The following is a 16,829-nucleotide window of genomic DNA, read 5'->3' as shown; positions in this document are numbered from 1 at the left end:
GCGTTACGTATTTGGTAATTTCAAGCGATAGGGATGTCCACTGGTAATGTAGGAAATATACTTTGCAGAACATTCTAAACCAATTTCAGTGTATAAAACCATGAACACAGCTTCACTTAACCATAAGTATAAGATATTCAGTGATAAATAAATTCTCAAAATAAATGGCTCTAAAAGTCTTCGACAGTGATTCTTATCTTACTAGTGTAGTGTGGTCTACTTATATCCATATAAGTAGTATATGGCGATGGTCAGATATAGAATGTATTTTGGCAGAAGACCTATAAGGACAGGACTGAAATGAAGCGCAATTGGTAGGAAAATGCATGAACAATGGAATTAGAGAAGATGAACTGATATTTACGGAAGGAACAGTGAAGATTGAAACAATTGATTGTTACTTTCCAAATTAGCTGTTTGCTGTATGGTTATCAGAATTTAGTGAGATAGTCTGTAATTTGTTCTTAAATACATTCGATTGTCCCTAGTCGTGTTCTTGTTCATTATACTAGCTTTAGGTAACACACCCCTAGATAAAGGCATTTGATCAATCATCCATACCTGATCACGTTTGAGTATGCGGTGCTGAGTATCTCCTACAACAACTAGTCAGCTTAGATTCCATTTACTACAATACTTCAACCTATAATTCAAATATATTTTCGCATCATCTTTGACTTGTGTTTCGACTTGCCTTGAGACCGTCGCGTAAGAATAATTTGAGGACAATACAGCTGTCAACCCCTGAGTATTCGCAACTTCATCAAGATGCGTGCTTTCCACAAATATGTGTTGTTTTGTTTGTAATAGCTAGTTTCGAAAAATATATGCTATCTTATTGGATAACCCTAGTTTCTTTTTTTAATGATCACATTTTTATGCATATACATCTCTACATTATTTGAAAAATTCCCATATTGTGATTTTGAACAACATATATAAGCGAACAATATTGTTTTCGATTAGATCCTCTTCGGGCTTTACTCTAATATACAGTCATATCTATACATCTCTACATTACTAACACTACGGTATTGTTTACTATATTGTTTAACTTGAATTCCTTCTCCACATTTCGCCATCATAAACAAACGTAATATTTCTAAGATGCAGATACGATCAATGAAAATGCATAAGTGAAATACTAGCATCAACCAGACTAAATACCTTCTGTTACCGAAAGTCACTTTCGGAAACATAAATATTATTCTTCAATAATTTTTCAGGACATTAATTTGTTCCTCTAGTTATTTGGTTTTTAAAACTATTCCTCTTAATGGTTACTTTTTGAAAATAATCGTGTGAAACTATGGACATAGTCTTAAACGTGGCTTATTACGTGTATAACCATATTGACAGTTAGATTTCACTGATAAAATTCAAAATGAATAAAGTTGGATATCTAAAGTTCTGTTAACAAGTAGCTTTTTTCATGCTATTGAGGTAGGTCTTTCGATTCAAAACTTTCTAAGCTTTGAGAAGCATTCGCATAAAAATGTTCGGTCGCAAGTGAAATTTATCGAATTCTTTTTTATAAACACCACTTAGAAAAACAGATTTTTTAAACATAAAACTGAGTTTGTGTAGGATTCTTTTCTTTCATTTTAAGTCCGGTAATAAAACTCTTACTGTGAAATATCAAGAGTTAGAGACCATCCAAAAGATTTCCCTATCATTAAACAATTGTATGATGGCTGGGATGCACTTACTAATTTTCTGACCATGTGGTGCTCAGTACGTAAGTTTGATGGTCCTAAAATAAAGTATCGTATGGTATTATTCATTTCGAATATACGACATGATCGTTGGATTTGAAATGTGTATGGTTGTTTATACTGGTTTAGGAACGTCTTCAAAATATCTTTGCAAGGTTTGGAAAAAAGCGAATCGAATAAAGATTGTAGGGTTATAGTGGAGAGCGATGGTAAATTAATTAATCCACCAATTTGTTCCAATCCTACATCGATATTGGTAGTTGCAATTTTTGTTACACACCTAAACATAATTCAGCTATACATAAAATAATAAGCGAAGTAAAACTAGCACTTAGAAAGACTAGGATTCATAAATATATAACGTAGATATATCATGAAATCAATGATTTTCAGTATGGGGTTGTGGAGACTGTTGAATTTTATTGCAATCGCGAAAGAATTTAAGTTAGACTACCTTCGAAAACTCGAAAGCATCGGGAGGCCATTTCGTTTTAGTGCGGGACTCCTCAACAGTACTGAATCACGATTCCACACGCGGGACTCAAAGCCGTAACATTCTGTTTTGTGCGAACACTAAGCCTCTAGACCACTGAGCCGGTATTCAATTGTATTCATGTCTAGTCTTAACCAATCCACGATACCGCTCGACCGTGTCCGATTTCCTTCGGTAATTAACGGGCTCCATGGTCTAGAGAAAAAGCAATTTTACAGGAGACCAGGGTGTGGGATTGTGAATGCACACCATTGAGGAGTCCCGTGTTAGAACGAAACGGTCATCCAGTGCTTCCAGGTTTCTAATGGCTTTCTAACATTGATCAGTTCTTGATTTCAGTGAAATTAATGATTGTCGAGTTTAGGATTTTCTTCTGGCATCCATGAGTAGTTACTGATATAATATTAAAAAAAGTTCTGAAACCATTATTCACCCCTAATTCATGTACTAAATATTTTGACTTCATAATGTACAAAATGGAATTGGCGGTTTTTCACTTCATGTCCTATATTATTTTAGCTAGTCATTTACTTACGACATATGTATGTATACATAAGAATAATTTATCCAGTAGAACTGTAATGTTCTATCAGTTAAATATCATGATCATTTATCATCTACATCTACATTTCTTTTATTCTCATTAAATCTACGAATATTTTTTCCAGTCATAGTTGAATTTTCCTATGATACTGTAAAATTTGTACGATTCTAAACACGATGAGTTATGTTTGGTCGCTTCTTTACAACTTTTCTTCTTAATAAATTAACAAGACAACTTAAATTCTATCAGTTCATATATGGAGAAAATATAAGCACATTATTGTTTACCATTCATTGAATTAATGAAATGACAATTGAAAGACTAGATCGAGACGAGGAAAAAAAGCAAAATAATTTTATTTATTATTATGATTTTTATTTTATATGTTAGATTAATTTTGCCTATGTCTACTAAAAACTATTGAGAAAGATCAGTTGGTTGTTTTGTGAAACTTTAAAAATATATTATGTCATTCAGGTTAGTAACAGGGAACAGCATGTTGATTTGTCAATCTATCAACCATCATGCTTGAAAAACGAATATTAATTCAAGTCACTTAAGAACATTACGATAACTCATTTACTACGTTATGCTGACAAGTGTAAGTAAAAAAGTTTAAACTAATCTTAAAGTTTAATGAAAATGCCTGCATGAATGATACTGACTATGTAGCCAAAAATTTAAAAAAGTGTTCTTTTACAAGGTTCAATCACTGTTAAACTACAGTTTGTATTTTTTTGATAACCAACTTGACGTTCAACTTGGTTGTTCATTAATTGTAGGTTTTTTCCGGTTACCAAGTGTCATACTTAATGGAAAATTTACAACAGTTAATATTATATCATACTATTTAGGTAGTTCAAATTCAGTATACTAATCCAAGTGAGATTGAACTTTCGACAGTAAAAAAAACAAATGTAAGGAAATATCGAACCAATTTTCATCATCAAAGTTAATATATGTAGCGTTGAATTTGTGTATTTGACAAACATTAGTAAACTGTATCAAAGTTGGTGGAAGACGGCACACATAACTGAACATCGTCACTGATTAAACAATGAAGTCACACAAATATCTTTAGATAAATAGACACAAAAAGTACACACAAATGAACATCAATTGATTGAAAGAAAAGTAAAATGGACTTAATTCGATATTTATCATTTTTATTACATTAAAGAATAACCAGTACAACATTTAAAATGTAGCAAATTCTTACTTCACATAAATGTTGATTGTTAAGCTTAGCAGTTATATTAAGTTTTTACAACATTGATTGACTATTATTCATACTCAACTACAGACACTTTCTACCTATCTTGCAATTGATAAAATCAGTAAAATGTTACGCGGCATTTATATTGTACTATATATGCATGAATTGCAAAAATAATTGTGTCTTGTTCTATCAGCAAATGGAAGAGAGGATTAAGTTATAGATTCCTGCTGTGGTGACACTTCTGTTTTATAGTACTTAGCATTATGGTAAGTTATGATTTTTTCCTAGAATGTACGCTAGTATATAATGCTGGTAACAGATGTAATTACTTGTTTAAAACAACTTGGCAATGGTTGATAAGTAAATAACCTAAAGATTTATGTAAACCATCAAGACGTATTTAAACTACACTTACCCTAATTGAGAGTAATGCATTTGAAGAAAACTTTATTGTGCTTATTTGGTTAAATATTTCGATGTATATTTTGATGTAAGGAATACGATCAGTGCGACAAATAATGTTTTGTATTAAAGTGTTTATTATCACTTGAATTAGTAATCAATAAAAGATCGAAGTAAATTTACATAAAACATTTTTTGAAAGTAAAAAGTTGATCTGTGTATTTATGAACAGTTCAAAGTTAGATTAGAGAAGAGATACTTAAAAGGTAAATTTCAAGCTAATAATTTACAACAAAGAAACTGATGAGTAAAAATATTTCCCCCAAAGATTTTATGTAGGTAAACAACGAATCAATATTTCAAGGGGGTTTTGTGGAGATTTTAGTAACTTTATCTAGTTAAGATCATGATTCAGTTGAAGCTAGACCACCATCGAAAACCTGGAAGCACTGGACGGCCGTTTCGTCCTATTATGAGACTCCTCAGCAGTGCGCATCCGGCTCAGTGGTCTATCGGTTAAGGGTTCTGGCTCGAGATTGGTAGGTCCTGGGTTCGAATCTCACGAGAGCGGGATCGTGGATGCGCACTGCTGAGGAGTCCCATAATAGGACGAAACAGCCGTCCAGTGCTTCCAGGTTTTCGATGGTGGTCTAGCTTCAACTGAATCATGATCTTAACTATATAGAATCAATATTTAATGAATCATAGTTCAGAAAGTGTTTTCAATGACAAGTCATTTCTTCCATCATCCATTTTGAAATGATGAAAAACACCAGACTTATCACATTATACAATTTAGAGGATAGTCTTTCAGTATGAAACATAATAATTCACATAAAGACCATTAGAAATAATATTAATTAACAATGAATTGAGAATTATCATACGACAAATTCTACATTACTTCTTTTAGCAGTAGTTTAGAAGATTATAAACTGTCCTTTTTTTAGATATTGTAGATTTACTAATTCAAAATATAAAGTTCCGAATGACTTTTGTTGTAGTTCAAAAAAATTTTATCACCAAGATTCCTTAATGCAAATGTTGTGTTGTTGTGTTGCATCAAGTAAATTTAAATTTCAAGTGACGTAAATAGTTATGTTATCAAGTGGTCATATTTAAATAAATATATTGAAAATATATACCAAATTCGTTATATTCTGTCAAAGTGAAGTATAAAATATGCGATGGCAGAAAACCATTTACTTTTCTATTCTGTCTGTATCATTAACAGTACTATAAATTAATATGTATACTTAAGATATATGTAACGTAATAAGTACTATTGTAGTGTGAAATACTTATATCTACGTTAGTATATGATGATGTTCAGGTATAGAATTCATTTCAGTAGAAGATCGATAAGCAAAAAGAACGGGACCGAAACGAAATCGGTATGAAAATGCATGAACAATAAAATCTGAGACGATGGACTGATACTTGCAAAAGGAACAGTTAAGTTTGAGACGATTGATTGATATCTTGCAAATTAACTATTTACTATATGGTTCTTAGATTTTAATGAGATATTCTGTAATTTCGAGCTAAATGTGTTTGACTGTCAATGCTCGTGCTCTTGTTCATTACATTTGGTGTCAATGCCAACCAGGAGGGTGGGCGCTGTCCTGCGAACGTGCCTACGGCCCTGGAGTCAAGGTGCTAGTTTGGACAGTCTGGCACGGAGAGGTGATGTCGAGTGGAGTGTTCTGGCGGGGTGGTGTTGGATGTAGCCAACGTGCAGTTGATGTCAATAGCTAAAAGTCTCTTCACACTATGGATTAATTTTCATAAACTCTTCGATAAAAAACCACAGAATACACTATAAATGCAAACTTCATTCGACATAAATTTGAAATCTACGATTGTATTTATAAATTAAATATCATAGTTCATTGATTTTCTCAATGATCAGTATATATATATATATATATATATATATATATATCATACGGAGAATACAAAAGTTGATTTGGTAAGAAAACTGATATTTCTCAACTATTTTTATGTGATCTAGATCAGTTTGCTAAAAATTTACCCAACATTTCAACACAGTATCGTGAAATGATAAAATGATAAGCTAACATGATCCCGGACCTTTTTTCCAAAGAGGAGCGAGGGAATTTAAACCCTGCACTTGTTCATTATATTTCAGAACTTACAAATACAACGAAGGACAATAAATTTGCACGTTGACCACCTACAAGGAACCTTCTCTTACATATCCAATGAAAGAAAAAGAAAGTATTACTTATTTAAATACGTCTGTTACCCCTCATGGAGGAGCATAGGTCGTTCACCAGCACTCTCCATTCAACTCTGCACTGGGTAACCCTTCACAGTTGTTTCTAGTCGCTATTTATTCTTTTCATGTTTGCTTCCAATTATTCGTGAAGTGTGTTCTTTAACTTTACTCTTATCCGTTTCTCTTCAGGATCCCAAGTCATGGATTGCCGCATGATGCAGTTTGTTGATTTCCGTAATGTATGTCCTATCCACCTCAAACGTATTTCCCTAATCTCCCCTTCACATGGAAGCTGGTTTGTTCTCCACCACAGTAGATTGTTGCTGATGGTATAAGGTCAACGAAAATTGAGTATCTTGAGTAGACAATTGTTCATAAATATTTGTACATTTTTGATGATGGCTGTAGTCGTTCTCCAAGTTTCAGCTCCATACAATACAACTGTCTCTACGATCGTATTGAAGGTTATCATTTTGATGTTGGCTTGTAGACAGTTGTTTTGAGTTTTATATGTTCTTCAAGTGTACGAATGCTCTCCTTACTTTGTTAATCCTTCCCTCCACGTCTGCACTGGATCCTCTTTGTTCATCGATGATGCTACCCAGATACGTGAATATTTCCACCTCTTCCAGAGTTTCTCCATGAAATGTGTTTGGGTTGGTTTTCTTCGTGTTGTGAGGTGAGATCACATTCTTAACTCTATGAATTTCATTCAATATTACTTCCGTTTTTATTTCACTATGATAACTGCTCAGTAGGATATCCGTTTATATTCAGTATAATATTTTTTTAAAAATTTTGTTGTGATAAATTGCTCAGTATGACATTAGTTTTATTTTTCGTGTAATGTTTATTCACTATAATATTTTTCTTGTTAATTTAACGTAAACTTTTGTTCAACCTGATATACAACATGGGTTTTGGAATAATTCAGTTCATTTCTTTTACATCTAATACCTGTCAATTTTTCATTAAGTGTGTATAAAATCAAATCAAAGATTGTGCATAATTTTGATTCAAGTTGTGTGTTTTTGAAAGACCAATTCAATCCTTAACTACCACAGTATTCATATTTTTGTTTGCATTGTGAAAATTACAGTGATTTTGGCTTTCAAGTATTAAAGTTATTTTCACTGTTATAAACAGTATCAATGAACATGTCTGATGAATCAAAACTAACATTATCAACAATTCTAAATACATCCATCAACGTTCATCAATAAATTGAAAACATAATTCTTATAAAGTAAATGTTAGTGCTTTTCTGATATTGTACACAAAGTGTTATCTAAGTTCCGCATAATAATCAAATGATAAATCTATTACTTACTACATCTACGGTAATATTAAAAACAAGATTACATCATATCCTGCTGCTTTCGACTACAATATACTTTTTTTATAACTACAATAATTGTGTAATCATCTCTTTTTTAATGAATATGTATCCTGAAGTGCTAACTCAATAGCTATAGCTTATGAATTTTATATGAACCAACAATATTTCGCTGGTTTTACATACTGGATTATGTACTACTGAAACCATTTTGAAAGTAGTAAAACAATTATCACGACTATAAAATGTACAACCTTTGATGATACTGTCTATGAATACGGTTTATTCAGAAAGTGGTGAAATTTAATATAAAACATGATTACTTCATTAGCCTATGGAACTTTTGTCAGAATCTAAAAATTGATCAAGGTGAATCGTGACCTAGTTTTTTAATATTACTGCGTTATAGGAACCATCCTACAATCGATTTCGATTATGGTTAGTTTTGGTTTAGCCCTTTGTATTAACTTACTTCACAGACATCGTCATTTAGATAATAACAATTTGCATATTCTTTGTACTGTTGTGACCATTAGAGCAGATAATACTCTAGACAAAATGTTGATTGCTTAAGTATCATTCGATGACTTATACTCCTCCCCATATATGTATGCACGCAAATCCTATTATCGGCTTTTGTTTTGTTTTGCTGTGCCCTTATTAAATTTGACTATAAATTGCCTATGTAATTGATTGCTACTCGCTTGATCGCTCGCTCGCTGATATTCATTCAGGTGCTGGTAGCTTTCTGGCCTGAGTTATTTGACAATAAACTGTAGTTGCTGTTTCTCTTTGCCTTCTGATTTTATGCATCGTTAAGATTGGAATTATAACGGTTATCAAGGTGAACGATTGACGAAGCTTGGCACTACAACGTATTAATTTTTTATCTAAATCTTTTTATATTATTTATTCAGATAATTAGTTATTTCATTAAAGACTTTGATACAGTCAACTTTTTCTTAAATTGATTATTAAAGGATCTTATGTTAAAAAAAGTTAGTTTGAAAAGATCAACTTCATCTGCATAGTTTCAACTTAACAGTTGTTTTTTTATATTTTAAGTCTTGAATTGTAATTAATGTTAGGATACAGTTGTAGAATCTATTTAGTAGAAGTTATCTCAGAGTAACAAATGTATGTATCAAGATAATGTCAGATGAATTTACAATGTTGATTGAAAAAACAAAGAATAGATAATGAATACTGAAAATAAGTTTTCCGAATTCTAGGCTTAAAATACTGATAGTTTTGCAAAGAAAATAAAATATTTCAATAATACAGTAATATATTTGTCAGCAATATTAAAAGATCCCATCTTTTATGCCGAAGAGAATTATGAATGGTAACTTTTGAGAACTATTTATGGACCAGTATGATACGTATATTTCCTATTGTATAATTGTTAAGTAAATTAACTATTCATATTCGTGTCCCTCTTATTATAAGCTTTATTTTGACTCATAGACTATTACTGTACGATTTACCATTGTTGAGTTATCCCCAGTCTATTAATTACTGTTCCTCAAATTCACAACCACATTTGGCCAAATCTTGTACAAATGTTATTTTCTATTTTATTGTTTCGATGTGGTCAGTTTGTTTGGTATATAAACTCAGTATGTTTGAAATATAATGATTCATATTGCAGAGGCTGTTATTGGTATTCTGGCCTTAACTGGCTAGGTTAGGCAGAATGCAGGACCGATAAGTATTCTAGACTGCTCGCACAGGTTTCGCGTGTCATTCGGTCCGATCAATAAATCACTGCTCTCTAATAGGCGGGAACAAGATAATAACAATTGGTGTTCGCAAGTTATAACACTAATATAACACCGAAATTCGCAACACAGTTTAATATCATGGAATTACTGAGCAGAGAAATATGTCTACAAAATGATAACAAATATTATCATCCCTATTTTATAGCTACGCAATATGGAACACCGATAGCATTCATTATTGATACTTTTAGTTAGATGAATTCAAATAATGCTAAAAATAAATCAATTAATTTAAAGTTATTAACCTGGTATACAGCTTGATTTGAATTGTTATACTACTTATAACTGGTCTCTGAATAAAAAGTTGAAGAATTTAATGTGTGTTTACAAAAATTATCCTTCATACTTGTTCATGTTGTCGAAGAAATCAATGAATGAGATTTATAAGCCACATTTCATGTTATCAATTCAGATTATGTACTTGTTAAACTTACATAGTGGTCAATGCTCAAAATTGTCGTAATTGAAACAAAACATCTGAGTTAATATATTAATACATTATTATTACGTCAATATATTACTTTCTCAGATAAACAGACCTAACACATCAGCTATTTCACAAAATATCAATCAGTAGGTATTGTATCCCTTTGAACACGTCTTTTTAAAATAACATATATTTAGATATATGTCAAACATCTATAAAATTGAAATGACAACCATTTTGATATCAGTGACAATTTCTGTAGTAGAAACCTGGGTTGTTCAAGAATTTTCTTCCTGAAAAGAATTGTAGCTTCTTACTATTTGAGGTTCCAACACATAGTAGTTAAATACATGTGTTTAATTTGAGAATAATATCACTTTGGTGAGGCTATTAAGAACCTTGTAAACGTCATATCATGAAGTATATATATATGATATAATTGAACTCGACTTTTAAATGATACATGAATATGTGATGACTGAAGAAAGTTTACAAATCAATCCTGGATAAATTAGGATAAATTCTCGTTAATATTTGAACAACATGAAAAAAAATCTGTTTATTGTATGTATAGTGAAATGTATTGATAGATTTAATTAAGTATACAATTATCAGAAGGGGTTTTGTGGAGATTTAGTATTTTCATAGCTGAAAGCGTGAGTCAATTGATGCTAGACCACCAGTGCTTCTAAATATACAATAGTTAAATTGAACTAATGAATGAGCTTATAAACATATTTTGATTCTCATGCTTTCAACTATGAAAATACTGAAATCTCCACAAAACCCCTTCTAATAATATTTTGATTCGTTAATAAAATTCTATTATAAAGAATAACAGTTAAATTGTAACTTTGAATAAAGTAGAGAATTTAAAGTAATTAGTCCTTTTGATAAATTTCGATAGTGTAATCAGAAGACGAAGATTATCAGAACTATGTGATATATTAGCGCTATACATTTCGAACAATCTGATCACTTATATACTTTTTAAGGACATTTATATATAAAAATAAAAGGTCAACTAGACTGGAAATGGGGGGGGGGAGGTAAGAGTAGACAAGGATAATAATAATAATAATGTGAAAACAATTTGACACCTAATCACTCTGGCTAATATGCTAATATTACCAGGGTAGGTTTAAGATGAGAACAAACTGTTTTTTGAATACACAAAGGGGGTTTACATTTTCGTATGGCTAAGGCTTCAATAAACTGTAGTATATGCCGTTTTACACTTTTATACAACACTACAAAAGCCGAGTTAGGATCAATCTTATGATCTGTTTCGATTATATGTTTGGCAATAGAGGATGATGGATGTTTATCCTCTACTCTTATCGGGTCATTTGATTCTATTTGTTTCTGCAACCATTTTGGTACATGTTTAAGTAGAGAAATCGAAATTTTCGAATCTTTTTTTTAAAGAAAAAGAAGAAATACTAATTCATTGCAATCAAAATCAAATTAAATATTCAATAATTAGTCCGGATGTAAATTTATTGTTTTTAAAATGTTACAGTTAGATGGGTATATATATATATATATATATATATATAGGCACAATATATATGTATCGTTTCTTTGTATCTATGCCTTAATATAAACCTAAAAATGCACATGTACATAAAATGAAATGTTCGCAATATTTATTTGTTCGTTTAATTACATGATGTGAATTATTTTAATGTCAGTCAATTGAAACTTTAATTATCTCATCTATACAATGAATAATTAATTTTTCCATCGAAAAGTTTATTTTTAAATTTAGTAAAAATTATTTAAACTTATATTTTAGTATTCACTTGGTGTTGTTTACTTGTATCTTCTCATTATTATTTAGGATTGCAATTGATCAGTCTCTTCTTGGCATATGTGCATCCTGTGCGGACTGCCTCGATATTACTTGAAGTTATAGGCTTTATGAGCAATGATGGATAGTGCTTAGCAGTGGAATCCAGGACGCGCGTTTCGTCCTATTTGCGACTCGTCAGCCGGATGTACCTGCATTTCAGAGTTGATGTTCACTTTGGGACAGGAGCCCAGCACCATTCGCTTCAAACCCCATCGCGTTATCCAATCAGTAGTTATTAGAATATTTATTAACAAATAATAAAGCATTGTTTCATTATTGGACTCTAGAACGGAGGGACTTGTTTGGTTCATTGATATAAATAAGAGCTAGCATTTCAGTGCTTTTTATACACATATACGACCCTTGATGATGCAACTGATACTAAAATTTACGGTAACGGAATGTGTACTGTGTACTGTTGCATAATTCTAATATAACCAGATATCAATTATTAATGATTCTACGCAGCCAGTCATAATTTCTGAATGTCAGCTCAGCCTATCAACTAACATTACCAGGTAACTACAAAACTTTTGAGACTACATTCTTTGGAAACCAGATGCTTTAATATGACAATCGTGATATGAATTCTTTTCACTAGTCGATGTTTTACATAATGGGTTCTTCAATAAGTTCGTAATATACATTAAATAGCACGAAATTCATACATTTGGAATAAATTTACTCTATATTCAAGTTGATTTATTATATAACATGATTGAAGGTAATTAACATGTTCAAATGTTTTCTAATAATGTCAAAATAGTCATAATTTCTTCTGTATAAATGTTAACAATACTTACGTGTAATTTATTAACTGTACAATTGCTTTATATCTTTCTTTTCACGAACTAATTCATTCTTCCTGTATTATATCCTTATATACAATGTTTCTTTTATATATTACTATCATTGAGGTAACTACTTCTGTGAAGTTAGTGTCCATCTTGTTATGTTAATAAGGTGTGGCAACTTGGACCGATGCATATAGGTACCTAGTCCTACGTTATAGCTGACTGACTGACTAACTAACAAACACAAAGATTTACACATTCAACTTTGTTTTATCTTTTTACATAAATTTTTATGGACAATTTGTAAATTCTTATTCTAAGTTTTAGATTACAGATGTTAATCTGTACAAATTAGTTTAGAATCAAAAATAAGAGAAAATCTGTAAAGTATTAACGGCAATAATAATAACAGTAATAATAAAACGAATTGGCAAAACATCAAACCAAATTGTACTTGTTTTTGTTGAAATTTATGTTTGTTTGTTTTCTTTTTATCTTTTCAATTTATGAAAATGTGATAATAATAATATACAATATGTTATACAATAGAATAAATGAAATTAAGATATGTTTTGCCCCCAAATGCCCTGGTACGACCGATGGTGGGGAGAGTCCGCTCTCCCTCTCCAAATGCTCTCATATGGCTACGCGTATATAGCCTCTCTCAAGGAAGTCTTACTCACTGCCTTTTCGTGGCATTACTGTTGTTTACGAAATTGAAAGGACGAAAAGCAAATGTCCAGCGCTTTAACCGGGTTGGTGGACACGGAAAGTCCACCTAGAGGGGGGTTGGGAAACCCTGATTCAAAACCAATGGTGCACATGGGTTCCAGTATCCTCAGGAAACAAATGGCGTATGAATCAATCGTTGGTCACCGGCTACCATTGGACTGCACCTCCTTACGATGCTCCACTGCCTTGTGGATCAGTTCTTTAGGTTAAAAGCTCCGGGTGTGACCCCCTGAAAAAACCATGTGGTTCAGTTTGGGCACCTGAGTAGTATCACAGCCCCCACACATATCAAATGAGATTTGTGCGGCTCATATATATCTGGTGCCCCCTTTGTACCAATATTTATGTGTTTAAATAAACAAATAAAATATGTTTGAACTAAAAACTGGATAAGTCAAATAAACTTTATTTCAATATTGTTCTTAAAATAAAATTACGTAATCATGTTCTAATTGTTTGTTAAATAAAATAAGAAAAGAATAAACATATACACTTGTCAATTATTTATTTATAAAATAACAGTTTCTTATTTTGAAAATAAATATTGATTATGTTAACTAAGATTCTAAATATTGTAATATTTAGTTTAAATGTGTAGACTAATAAAAGCCGATGAGTACTATGGTTTCTTAATCCGAACTTACTCACTTACTTACGCCTGTTACCCCTCGTCGAGGAGCATAGGCCGCATACCAGCATTCTTCATACAACCCTTTCCTGGGCAATCCTTTCCAGTTCTTTCCAGTCGTTATTCATCCTTATCATATCTGCCTTTATTTCCCGGCGTAACGTGTTCTTTGGCCTACCTCTTTTCCGCTTCCCTTCCGAGTTCCAAGTTAGCGGTTGCCTCGTGATTCATTTTGGTTATTTCCTCAATGTGTGTCCTATCCACTTCCAACGTCTTTTCCTAATTTCCTCATCAGCTGGAAGCTGGTTTGTTCTCTGTGGCTGATAGTATCCGGCCAGTGTGTGTTGAGTATTTTGCGTAAACAACTGTTTATAAATACTTGTACCTTCTTGACGATGGATGTAGTAGTTCTACACGTTTTAAACTCTGTACGTGCAGTAGGACTGTTTTGACGTTCGTATTGAATCTTAGTCCGAAGAAAATCGTTAAAATATTTTTTATCATACCAGAAACACACATTTAGGGTGTAACATTTAGGGGCAATATGCTAATAAATTAATGACAATTGGGTTGTCAAAAACTGGTTATATTCGATTTAAAGAATATTATATGGTGATCAGCTTTGATTATGATGTGAAGTATAGTCAATAATGTAATTTTGAGAGATTCAGTAGATGTGACTCAATGAGGGAGGTATAATAATTCTTGATGTTTATCGGCATTAATTCTTTTCAGAATATTCACAAATACTTGTCAACTCATATTGCTATCGGGCCTTTCAAACTTGTTTAGATAGAGTGTGGTAAGAATTGTCTCAGTAAATTCGTCATAATGACGTTGAAAACACAATGTAGTGTAAGAGGTTTTATTATACTATATAAAATATAAAATTGATGACAGTCTGACTGAATTATATACAGATTTATGTAAATAACTACCATGTTTCTCGACTTCATGAGTTCTTTTCTTCCAGCTGTCCAATTTAACTTTTTACTGAAAACGATTTGCCATTTTAATTTTCTTTTCACTTCATCGTTTATATGTTTGATCAAGCTCCAAAATATTTTATCTAAACAGTCTAGGTTTGTTTTACTAAGCGCCTAGAAGGCAGATTTATTTGGGTTTCAAATTATAGTAGAAACTGAATTATTTGTGAATGGATTTCATCGTGATATTATTGATGAAATACGTAATCAAGCATAACAGTGAAAGTAATGTTTTGTTCTTAAATTCATGATACCACAGATTGATCACAAAGCACTGACTAGTGTCACCTTTGTCAAGTTCTTTAATGATGATTGGATTCTGCTGATCAATTTGCAATGTGGTCAATAATCAAGGCAGTTCAACATCGCATGAATTATATTGAAATATCAGATGGTTGTAGATAGTCGGAAATAAACAATAAATCTATTCAGTCATCAAGCAATCATAGATATTTCATTCTTAAGTGAGGTCAGTTGCGGATCGAGTAGCTGGGTAATAAAGTCTCTGACTAAAGTTTAGTGATGTCAGTCTAAATCTTAAGGAAATAGTGTACTATATCCTTTAAGAAATCAAACCTACCTGTGGTTTATGTTGCATCTTTTGACTCATGACTTCACTAATCTCATCGCAGACAAATTTTATTCAGCTATAAAATGTCATTAAATTACTTGACAAATCTAGTGTACAATATAAACAACCAAACAAAAATGATAAAAGCGGTAGATTACAAAACAAACTTCTAAAGAATAGATCTTTTTTTAGATTCTGACTAACAGTTATTATTACCAGACAGTAATCATATTATATTTAATTAAAAATCAAGGTAAACTTTCTATCTCATTACAGTAACAACTGCTTGATAAATACTATGAAAATAAGAAGAAAAAAATAGATTGGGACAATTAAAATACGTCGATCGTATGAATAACAAATCTGATTATGTAATATATTCAGAATGATCTGAAAATTCCGGTTTCTTTTTGTTTTGTTGTTGTAATAGCAATACAAATAGATTGCGTGAAACGGCTTTTTAAAAAAAAGTGAATATTTTTGATAGTCAAATTAAATTTAGCTCAATACATTATTTCATGTATATAATTGTAGTTTATGATTATATAAAGTATAGATAAATACTACCGGATGTGAAGAATTTTTTTTCGATCGAAATTAGTTATAATTTCATACTGTTATGAATTTCCAACTGTCATATTTCCAAAAGTTGGACTAGTCTTCTAGGAATATTTTCTTTAAATTGTCGCTTTCATTACAAGAAGTTTCATCAAAGTTAATAAATGTGTTTAACACTATGGGTACTGTATATCATCAACTAAACCGGTTTATCATCGGTTCCAATTGAGCTCATTAATGCTAAGTTGTTCCAGTTTATAAATAAATAATATATTTGTAATATCCTAATGAGTAGGAAAATTAGATTTTCTGACGTTTTGTGACTCAGTGTAAGCCACTTCGTCAGAGAATAAATAACCAAATTAATCCAAGTTTAAATAGTACAATGGAACAACACGAATATTAGGTGCGATCAATCAAAAAACAGGTCTGAATAAATCAATGTCATGTCATTTCGGTCAAGGTGATTCATAAGCGACATATATGTAAATTTTGTGTGTGTGTATGTGTGCACTGTTAAGGATGAAAAATGTGTGACCTTTA

Source organism: Schistosoma mansoni, chromosome 3 (genome assembly GCF_000237925.1).
Source record: "Schistosoma mansoni strain Puerto Rico chromosome 3, complete genome".
NCBI lineage: Eukaryota > Metazoa > Platyhelminthes > Trematoda > Strigeidida > Schistosomatidae > Schistosoma > Schistosoma mansoni.
This window is presented reverse-complemented; position numbering follows the sequence as displayed.